This window comes from Bidens hawaiensis, unplaced genomic scaffold (assembly GCF_021521415.1).
Source record: "Bidens hawaiensis isolate Kalapana, Puna unplaced genomic scaffold, B.hawaiensis_p1.1 tig00011830_1, whole genome shotgun sequence".
NCBI lineage: Eukaryota > Viridiplantae > Streptophyta > Magnoliopsida > Asterales > Asteraceae > Bidens > Bidens hawaiensis.
Genome location: NW_027491942.1, coordinates 829,850 through 841,669, shown reverse-complemented (window position 1 = coordinate 841,669; position 11,820 = coordinate 829,850). Strand labels below are relative to the sequence as shown.

The following is an 11,820-nucleotide window of genomic DNA, read 5'->3' as shown; positions in this document are numbered from 1 at the left end:
ATCTATAGCACAATGCATAGAAAAACCCAATTAAAAAAAACAATGAACAACCAAATAATAAGATATAAAAAAAACCCACTAACTTTTTTTTTAAAATTTTTATGTAACAATATGATACTCATATTAAAATAAAAAAACACTTGTTATTATGGTGATTTTTTTAAAAGAATGTTATATGAAAAAGTTATTGACGTTTTAAAATAATAAGTGAATTGACATGTGTCTTACATGTGGAAAGAGAAAGTCATCATAAGTAGGTTATTACCTTAATGTTTTTCTCATCAATTTTTATTCTTAAATTAATCTTCACAATCCAAATCTAATATCAATGAATCAGATTGCTTCTCACATTTTTATTTTTGTTGTACTTTGAATTCTAACTTTACCCTTATCATATAAACCTCGATGTCTTTTAAATTTTAGTATAAAATAAAGAACCGGTTTCTTAACATAAAAAGGTATATATTCTATAAAGTTAAAAAATAAAAAGGTCAAATTGGCCAACAGCGAATCCTTTATGTTGACTCAAACACGCCAGTTTAGCTGAACATATATTTTCTTTTATATTCAACCCAAAACTGGCAGACAATGCATGAGTTAATTTTTTATAACTTTTTATGCAATGGTGAGTTAACTACCTAACCCCAACACTACTCAGTTCTTTTTACTGTGGTTTAGTGGTAAGAAGTTTGGGTTTCTCAATGAAGACCCAAATTCAATTCTTACTTACAACATTTTGAAGGGCATGGATGGCTCAATGAAGAAAGACTGGGATTTTTGTGATCTCTAGTTTGATCCTGAGGGCATCCAGGTTTTACCACCAGTGGATCTTCGGGCGGATGGGTTTTCTCCAGAACTGGAGATAACTTGGAGACGCTTAAGGGCTTCATACAGCTAGGTTGGGCCAGCTGGTGGTCGCCTTTAGCCATTAGGTCACTCCATACGAAATACCTAAGCATTCTATGTTTATTAACGGTTAAAAAAAAGAAAAAAAGAAAAAAAAACTACTCCAACTATAAGTTGGAATAATATACACCCTATTATCATTTCTAAGCCTTTCATAAATTTACACAATTTTTTCTATATAAATAAATTTATACATATATATACCAAAAGAACAGAACTACATCAATATTTTTATTATTCACCTAAACTTAAATAAATTTTTGTATATTTTACTTTTTTATTGTTTAACTAAATAACTTTTGAAATGCTACACTTATATTTTATTTAACAATAATATTTAACAAACTATATTTTAAAGCGCTACATTTAGATAGGTTACGCTTTTATCTTTTTTTTATACGAGAACGTTTTTTAACAGTCGAAAATACCTTATGACGTGAGTTAATTCTACCTACGCTTGAGTAGTTTAAACTAAACTTAAACTAAAAACTCTCACATTCGTATCATGTCATGTTTTAAGAAAAAAAACATTAATAAATAGTCTATTGAATGATATCATTTATAGATGAAATTATAATATATTAATTTTTAATATATTTTAATACATATAAGTATGTAAATTCTAGGTATGCATTTGGTTAGTTAAAAAAAAATTAATGTGTCAAATAATGAAATACCTGATTGTGTGTTATGCATACATATGCAATAATACAACACTAACTAGCATTAAACGCCCGAATAACTACTTTAAAGTATTTTATGATAGTTGATTTTTTAACTTATTGTTGAATTGCATTGCATTTTGTATTGTATCATATCGTATAGTACAGGGCCGGCTTCAAGAAAGCAAAAAAAATCTTGAGTTGAAGGGGAAATTTTTTTTGAGACTTTTCGTAAAAGGAGTATTTTGTTAGATTTAAACAATATAATTTTGATATGGGCTTACTTGGTTATAATTTAGGTTGCGTAAAAAACTTTTATATAAAAATAGGAGTAAACATGTCTCAAATGAGACTAGAACACATAATCTTTTGGTTAAGAGTAATACTCCTTTGTCACTAGACCAAGTTAGTGATTATGTAATTGAGTTTAAATACTAAATATACATATTGTTTTAATAAAAATACATAAGGTTTTAAAGAAAAATCGGGCCTAGCTGGGCGTCTGGCCTGTGGCCGTCGACCACCCAGCCCCCCTTAGGGCCGGCATGGTATAGTATAGTATCATATCGTATTGGATTGCGTAGCACGGAATTGTATTTTGCTATATTATATGATATATTGTTTTATACCAAGTTATATTATATTGTAATAACTTTCATGCTTACTATTTATCCTCTCATATTTCAAATGTTGTTATTCTAGTACATTGATCTTTTTTTTTCTTTTTTGAACGGTCAGTTTAGATCACTAACGGGTCACATATAAGAGTAAACATGTCTCAAATGAGACTAGAACACATAATCTTTTAGTTAAGAGTAATACTCCTTTGCCACTAGACCAAGTTAGTGATTATGTAATTGAATTTAAACACTAAATATACATATTGTTTTAATAAAAATACATAAGGTTTTAAAGAAAAATCGGGCCTAGCTGGACGTCTGACCTGTGGCCGTCGACCACCCAGCCCCCCTTAGGGCCGGCATGGTATAGTATAGTATCATATCGTATTGGAATGCGTAGCACGGAATTGTATTTTGCTATATTATATTATATATTGTTTTATACCAAGTTATATTATATTGTAATAACTTTCATGTTTACTATTTATCCCCTCATATTTCAAATGTTGTTATTCTAGTACATTGATCTTTTTTTTTTCTTTTTTGAACGGCCAGTTTAGATCACTAACGGGCCACTGACCTACCCTATCATATACGCTTCACCATCGGGAGGAACCCTATATATAGGTGAGAACGCCCTCAGCCCAACTTTAGCCCCCCTAATTTTTGTCTCAAGACCCCCCCCCCCCCTCCCCTAAATTGAAGTCTTTATGTGGCTCTCCCTAATCACTGAGGCTACATATCATTGACCAGTACATTTGTTCTCTATAAATTACCCACCATGCATCTTTTTAACGAGAACATTTTTTACTTCCTTGGACTCAAGCTCAAACTCCGTTAAAATAAACGAGTCGTGCTTGTGCTCTCTTAAGCTAAATGAGAAAGAGCATGGCTTGTTTAACTCAACCGTGAAATTAACAATATAATGTATGCCGAACATGATAGTAAAATTTGTAGTAAAAAAAAACAACTAATACAATAAGTACTGAGTAAAAAATTTGTTATTTAAAGTTACATGATCTGTGAAGTACAAAAACATACCAAAACTAGATCCGATAAAAGCGTTTACAAATAAAATAAGCGTGAAATATATGTTCAAATTTTGAAACAAAAATTGTGTTTAAAGATTTGAAGTACTTTAGCTTAATTGTACCACCATGAATGTTTAACATAGTATCATGCGTATCTTGCATCACACCAAAGTTCTATATTTAGTCGTGTAACTTATGCTTAAAGCAACAAAACTTTACACAGATATAAGCCGTTAGTAAATGCCACTGACAAACATATCTATACCGAGATTGTAAATGTCACGAGTTCCCAAATGTACGGAGTAAAAGCCAATATCCGCTTATCAACAAAACAATTAAACGAGAACAAGTTTCTTGTTTTGCTGTACACACGATATAAGTCGTTAGTAAATGCCGCGGACAAAAAAAATCTATACTCGGATCATAAACGTCATGAGTTTCTAAAGAGTAAACTGCGGGTTTTATCCCAGTGGTTTGTCCAAATCTGCGGTTTTAATCCAATAGTTTCAAACTTGTGATTTTCGTTCCTATGGTTTCATTTCACTTGGAATTAAACATGAATTCACTAATCTAGTTATATCTGGTCATTAAACCCATCAGCGTGTTCTTCACGTGAAGGGCAGTTTTGTCATTTTTCTCCCCAAATAAACCCCTGTCCTAATTTGCAAGCCCCTTCACGTGAGGAGCTGCCTCTCACGTGAAGGGCACACTGATGGACTACCAGACTTAATAGGATTAATGAATTCGGGTTTAATTGCAAGTGAAATGAAATCACAGGGACAAAATCGCAAATTTGAAACTATTGAATTAAAACCGCAGATTTGGACAAACCATAGGAACGAAAATCGCAGTTCACTCATTCCTAAATGTACAAACGTAAACACTAATATCCGCTTAGTGATAAAACCATTTAAACGAAAACATGGTTGTTGTTTATTGAACACGCATTCCTTAACACTGCCTTCTTGAGTTTTTTATTTAAGAGTTTAGAAAAGAAAAGATAAAATTTTTTTTTTCTTGTTTCATTCTTGAGTTTTTTATTAAAAGAAAAGAAAGAGAATGAAAAGAAAAGTTAGGCTTTTTTTCCTCCAAAACTTTCCTGCCAAATATGGTCGGATTGTGAAGGAAATGTTTATTTATTACTAATTTACCCATTTTTCCTTCCTATTTAACTCAAGAATGAGGGCATAATTATAAAGTTACAATTTTTTTTCTTATCTTTTCTTTCCTATCTAACTCAAGAATGTAATTAACATTTTCTTTTCTTTTCTTTTCTTTTATTTTAACTTGAGAATGTCTTTTAAGTATATAATTTCTTTTCTTTTCTTCCCTTGTCCAATCTTATTATTTCTTTTCCTTGTATTTTAAACCCGATGCCGTGTAAAACTCTACACATACATAAGCCGCCAATAAATGCCACGACAAAATTAACCACACAAAAACAACATATAACCACACATCATTTAAAATTGATTATGTATTGAAAACCACCCGCTTTCAACCCTTAAAAATGTTGGGGATTTCAATATAGCAACCTGAATTATTTAGAGAGTCGTGTGATAACTTTCAGATTAAAAGTTATTTTGGTGGTTCTCCGAAACACTTTAATCGGATGAAACTCTAAATTGAGACAAGAATTTCGTATGGAATTTTTGTGAGGAAGATGAACCAGAGCGTCTGTCGATCAATCCAATAACGTATATATCACCAGGGCAGTTGTATTCAAGATAACTGCTTCAAGCAGTTATCTATTCAAAATTTAAAATTTATTAATAAATAACTTCAAATAATACTCATGATTATGTGTAACATAATCATAAAATTCATTTTTCTAATGAATTTTTAATGAAGCGTTATTAACCCTAACCAGGGGCGCTGCCCCTTGGACTCTGCTAGGGGCTGTCGCCCCTGGAACCCCGTAACCGGGGGCGCTGCCCCCGGATTCCCGTTCGTTAGGGGCTTCGCCCCTAACATCACAGTAAACTAAAGCAAGTGTGTACTCCACACATCCCCGAACTTGCTTAATGTTTATTATGATTAAATTGATCAACCAGTTAATCCAATTACACTAAAATACTAACAAAAAAAAAGTGAATTTGAAATATTATTTCAATTGAATAAATGGAATTATACTAATTAATTAAAATTAAATATTATAATGAACATTAAATTCTTTTTATCATCACAATACATATATATACATATAATATATAGTCCATGTATCCTTCTACCCTAAAACCAAATCTTCTTTCTCCTCTACATAAGCCGTACTCTTTGCTCATAATTTCACACACACACACACACACACACACACTCCCTCTACATCTAGAGAGAGAGAGAGATAGGGAGAACAAATTGTGTGTGATTTATCTATTACATGCATACATTCTTTAATTCTTTTTCAAAAACCAAATAAAGTTTTAAACTTTTGTTTGTTTGTTCTTGAAATGGCACCCAATTTTAATTCTGAGGCATCAAGTTTACTGTGTGAAGAAGAAAATGATTGCATTTCTTATGAAAGTGGTGATGATGATGATTTCATGAGTTTTGATCATGACATCAATCAAAGTGATAATGAAAACAATAACTTGATTATGAATCTTGAAACAGAGCACTCTGTTCTTGACCTGCATTTGCAAAATGACCCAAAATTGGATGTGTTGATCACTAAAGAATCTGAACAATTTGTGGGTGTTGTTGATTATTTGGATAAGTTGAAGAATCAAAACTTGTTTTTGGTTGCAAGACAAGAGGCTGTTGATTGGATTTCAAAGGTTTGATCTTTGTTTTTCAAGATTTTTAAAAAATGATGATTCCTATGATTTTGGATTGATCTGTTTAATTTACCATAAACAAATTATCAAAATAATTAAAAATTTTAATCTTTGTGAGTTATTTATTGATTTCTTTTTTAATTCAGGTTCATGCTCAATTCAATTTTGGACCATTATGTGCATATCTATCTGTAAACTATTTGGACAGATTTCTTGCTGTCTATGAATTACCTGTAAGTGGTTAATTATGATTAAAATGCTTAATAATTTATATTAATTTTTCAATGATTGTAAAGTAGTTAATCATGATTAAATGCTCAATTTATATAAACTAATAATCAGATAATCTAAGTAAAAGTTTGTTTTTTGAGTTAATCATGATTAAATGCTCAATTTATATTAATTTTGTAACAAGCCAATTTGCTTTTTTAATTAATATTGTTTAATAAACAGAAGGATGAATCATGGATGATGCAATTGGTGGCTGTAACCTGTGTGTCACTTGCAGCAAAAATGGAAGAGACTGAAATACCCCTGATTTGGATTTGCAGGTACAAAATTCTTGTACATATATTTTTGGTAAAATGGTGTATAATGTTGACTGATTTTAAACTTTAATGAAATCAAGATTTGTAATTTGATATGATTTTGACCTTTTCACATTGGTCAAGCTAAAAAGTTTGATTGGGTGCTTTCTTTTTTGGTGACATAATGTAAATGTTTGTTTTTTGAGTTAAATGAAATCAAGATTTGTAATTTGATATGATTTTTGACTTTTTTCACATGGGTCAAACTATAAAGTTTTGATTGGTTATTTGTAGGCTTGTGAATCAAGATTTGTGTTTGAAGCAAAAACTATAAAAAGAATGGAATTGATTGTTTTGAGCAAATTGGAATGGAGAATGCAATCAATTACTCCATTTTCTTTCATTGATTCATTCATCAGGAAGGTTAATAATAGTGGTCAAAGTCAAACCAATTCAAGATCTCTGATCTTGAAGTCAACCCAACTGATTTTCTTTCTGATTAAAGGTAAAAGATTAAAACTTTGTATAGAATTAGTTTAATATTAGCAAGATTGAGTTTCTTGATCAAAAAAAGGGTAAAATGGTAATTTTACAATGCAGGGGTTGACTTCTTGGATTTTAAACCATCTGAGATAGCAGCAGCAGTGGCTATGTTTGTAGTTGGAATTGAAGTTGAAAAGACTGAAAATTCTGCACTTTTTGAGCATGCAAATAAGGTAGTACATTGTGCATGTTTGGTTGTACATTTGATTAAATTTTTCCAAAAAATGATGAATTTTGATGATATGTGGTATGGGATTTTGCAGGAGAGAGTTCTTAAATGTATGGAAGTTATTAGTAGGGGTTGTACCGTGAGCTTTGGGAGTGGTACCTTAACATCATGGCCTGAAAGTCCAATTGGTGTGCTTGAGGCTGCAATTTTGAGCCAAAAAAATGATGATAAAAGGAGGCTTAATAACATTAGCCTGTGAAAAAATAAATGGAAAATAAATCTCAGGGGATTATTTTTGAATTGTATGTAGAGTTGATTGGTATGGCTGTAAAATGCCAATACTACCCCTAAAAAACAACATATACAGGAGAATAAATTACCAATGGTAGGCATAAAAAAGGAGTCATGGGTTCTTTTGTTGTTTTATTCATAGAAGTATAGAACTATGAAGAAAGATGTGAAAATAGATACACACATCAAATTTTGCTTGTTTATTTAATAGAGTGTTGTTTAGTTAAAAAAAGAAAAGAAAAGAAGCACAGTTGACCATCACAAACACATTAGGGAACTGCAAATTACCACCTTATGAATGCTGAGTTTTTACCCAAACTAGTGTCGGTAGAAAAACTATTTACTATAATGGTATTCCCTAATAAGTATTTACCAATATAGTGTTTTTATTTATTTTTCTTTTTATATATACACATTAATTAATTTTATTAGTGTTGTATTCTTTTCTTTTTTTAATTTTGAAGCCGCTCTCATTAACGTATCCATTATAAGTTTTTTCTTTTTTTGTTTTTTTTCCTACCAAGTGATTATAACTCTTTATTTTTATTTTTTTTTAATTTTAATAATCCATGTCAACTATAAGAATCAACCAATATAATTTAAAAAAAAAATAGAAAACATAAAAGACTAACCGAACATCAAAACTTGACCCGCTAGGCCGCTATCGATCTCAATATCAAATATAAACAAAATAAAGATGTAAACTACGTCGAATTAATACAACCTCTTAATACCAAATAAAATAAAAATGTCAAACAAAGTCAAGTTATCTTTTTTTTTGTCCTTTATATAAGTTTTATATATAATTCTTACAAAAAATATTAATGAGCTATCTTGAGCTTTCAGCATGTAGAGTTCGAGCTTGACTTTTCAACTTATATTGGTTAAAGAGATAATATGAGAAGAAAATACCGAACCAATAAATTCGTTATGGTATTCATTACCCAGTTTTGTTCAAATTTCATATTGATATTTTCAATACCGGTATTGTACTGATCTGATCCCTAATTGTATACAAATATAATTATATTTATTGTTTTTTTTACCTTGTTATGTGAATTTCTAATTTTGATAGTCTTTGATACTAATAATAATAATATATAATATGACAACTAATATTCGAGATTGTGAGGCCTGCAAACTTAAAAAAAAACCATGTTTTTTAATAAAAGAAAAAGATACAGATTATTTAATATTTTATTTAAAAGTATTAAAACTAGTTTGTTTTAATAAAGTTAAATGACATTTTAGGATATTAGGAATGAGAAAATCTAAGTTTTTATTTAAAAACACTAATTTGGTAAATACTTTTGAGAGGACACTATTTTAGGAAATATTTTTCCCCTCAACACTCTTTTAGAAAAAAATTCTACATATCTATGTATATATGCATTATTCAAACAAAAAATTATTTGATAAATCAATTTTATTTAATGAAGTACCAGAACAGCATAAACACATGCATTATTTATATGCCATGTAAGAAGGTTATGTTTAGAGCATTCTCATCCCACTCCCTATCTCCAAAACAAAAATTACTATAAAACTCACTTTATTTTCTCTCTCCATTTCAATTAAATAATACTTTTTATACATTTAATCATTACCTTTTCTCTTTCTTTCACTCACAACCACTTTCAAAATATATTAAAAAATTATAGGAGATGAACAGTAACTTTTCAAATATACAGAAAAATCATTACTTTTTCTAAAATATAAAAACTCTTCACTCACAACACCCTGAATCACTCTATAAATTATAAAAACACCTCTCACATAATATAAGGGGTTGGATGAGAATGCTCTAAGTGCTTGTTCAAACTGACCTCCATTTTTTGGTTTTTACATTGGGCCGGAGCGTCGGACCATTGGACAAAAGCCAATCCGATCCAAAGACAAAAGACACGGAAATATGCTTTAAGCATGTCATGACACATTCATGCCTGGCAAAAGGGCAAAACTGTTTGAATTCGCGCTTGCTATAATATCTTCCTCAATTACTACTTGACATAAACGATTAAGTTAAACGACGAGTGCACTTGCTACGATACTTACCATAAATACACCAATCGATAGTTAGGTTTGGAAAATGTTACAATTATATCTTATTATGTAATTATTTCCAAATTGTTTCGTTTTACGTAATCTTCACAACTATTTAAACAAATAGATTTAGATACAAAATACCTATTTCTGAAATCTATATATCTATTAAAATAATAGATTATGTCATCTTTTGATTGGTTGATTTTACTATTTCATAAATTAACAAACATTCTTATAATTTCTTTGCCATAAAATAATTCAAAATAAAATAAAATATTAAATGCACGGATCATTAATAACAACCATTTTTATTTTTTCTTTTTCACATTTTGTAACTCTTAATTGATGTTCGTCAGAAAACCAATAGCTTCCGCATGCTCTCACGAAGAACGATCTACTCTCTGTTTCTCGGGTCTCATTTGATCTCGTCGTCAGGTTATATTTCTCCATTATCCCAAAACCCCTAAATATTCCATCAATTCTTGATATACATGATCAATCGATTTAGTTTTTGCTCGATATGCAAATCAGTTAATTTATTTTTTTACACGAAGTACATGATCTATTGTTTGTTAATCTAATTTTTTTAATTAGTTGATTGTGTTTTGGTGCAGGATTTTGATTTTGATCTTGTGTTCATTGTCTGACAATTATGGTAAGGATTGATTTTTATTCGTTTATTAGGTTTTGTTAATTATCTAACTTTACAATGGTATTTGTTTCAATGCTAATTGATTAGGGTATTTGGATAGTTGCAGTAAATTAAATATCAACACCACTGATCTAACAACTTTTTGTTTAATTTTTTATATTTTATTTGCCAAGTTCTAATTTTATATATTTTATGCTCATATAATGTTTCAGCATTAACAATTATGTATTTTTCATATCACAGTTCTCGCTTCCATTATGAAACCTTAGGCGGCGGCGTTTATTTGTGTTGACATGCATTTTCTTTGTTTCGATGATACAAGGTTAAGGTTTGTCTTAGTTCTTAGATTCGATACTTTAAATTTCAGTGTTCATCTGCTTGATATGTTCATAATCCAGTGTAGTCTTTTAGTTTAGGCAACAACAAATTTGTTTTTGTAGTATTTTTGCTTGATTCGGTTTACTGGGCATCTGCAATTTCGATTTTTTATTTTTTGGTAGTATTTTTACATATAAATCCAAGTTTATGAAATCAGGTACATGATGATCCACTTGATGATTTATATTAATTGATTTAGGGTTTAGTTTATTTTATCTTTGATTGTGTGTGTTCTTGCCAAAATTATTGCTCTACATGTAATACATTAAATTTGCTTTATTGATTTTTATATTTGTGAATTATTATGCAGGTCAGACCTTTGGTCGAACCAACATGAACGATCAATTGCGAATTTTTATATTTGTGAATTATTATGCAGGTAAGGAATGTTTGTAGTTTTTTAGAAGCTGTAATTATTTTGTCTGTTTTGTATCGCTATCTATTTTCATATAAACTACCAAAACCATCTAGAAGAGTTTTATGTCATTATGAACTTCACTAATCTGGGAATTTTGGGTGATGGTGCATTTTTTCGACGTTATTATGAGGTTAGCACACCAATTAAGCTTTTTAAATGACCAGTTTCAGAACTAATAATAGTTCTTATATGATATGATTTTAAATTTGTTCATTGTTTTTAAAATATTGTTTTTATCAGCCGAGAAAGGTTGACCATATAAGTCTTAAATTAAATATGCAATCATCCTGGCTAGAGGTTAATGTATCAAAGATTTTATTTTTAGTTTTTATAAAAATTGAAAAGAAAAGAATGAACATTGAATATTATATGATTCTCTGTTTTTTGTTCACAGTTTGAAGTGCAACTGCTTGAGTTGCAGTTGACATTGATAAGCAACATAAGATTCTTTTAGAGATGCTGCCTGCTGACCATGCTAAGATTATTTATTGCATTGATAAGTTGGCCCTTCTATGTGCTTACAAGGTTCCTATTTGTTTGTTTTTGGGAATTAGGTTTAATTATTATGTGATTACATCATATGTGATTTGTTGTTTTGTAGGTTGTTAAAATTTGTTTAGCGTACACCCGGAAAGCTATAGAAAAAAAGTGGTTTCTTTGTGGAAGGCCATAAAAAAGTGGTTTCGGTGATTCAAAGTAGTTTTGGTCAGCTATCAAAGGCACCAATGCTCTGGTCTTAAATATGAGCCGCTAAAATAAGTTTTTCTCTATTGTAATGGGTGGTTTTAAAGACAAGATAAACA

The 11,820-nt window shown here is 30.0% G+C and overlaps 1 pseudogene across 1 annotated transcript; it reads left to right on the top strand.

Annotated features, from left to right (window-relative positions):
* The first annotated feature begins 5,666 nt into the window (after positions 1-5,666).
* LOC143539248 (cyclin-D3-1-like) lies at positions 5,667-7,491 on the top strand (annotated as a pseudogene). Its single transcript, XR_013136402.1, has 6 exons — positions 5,667-5,993; positions 6,140-6,226; positions 6,447-6,540; positions 6,795-7,025; positions 7,121-7,236; positions 7,327-7,491. The product of XR_013136402.1 is annotated as a cyclin-D3-1-like (transcript).
* The last annotated feature ends 4,329 nt before the right edge of the window (positions 7,492-11,820 follow it).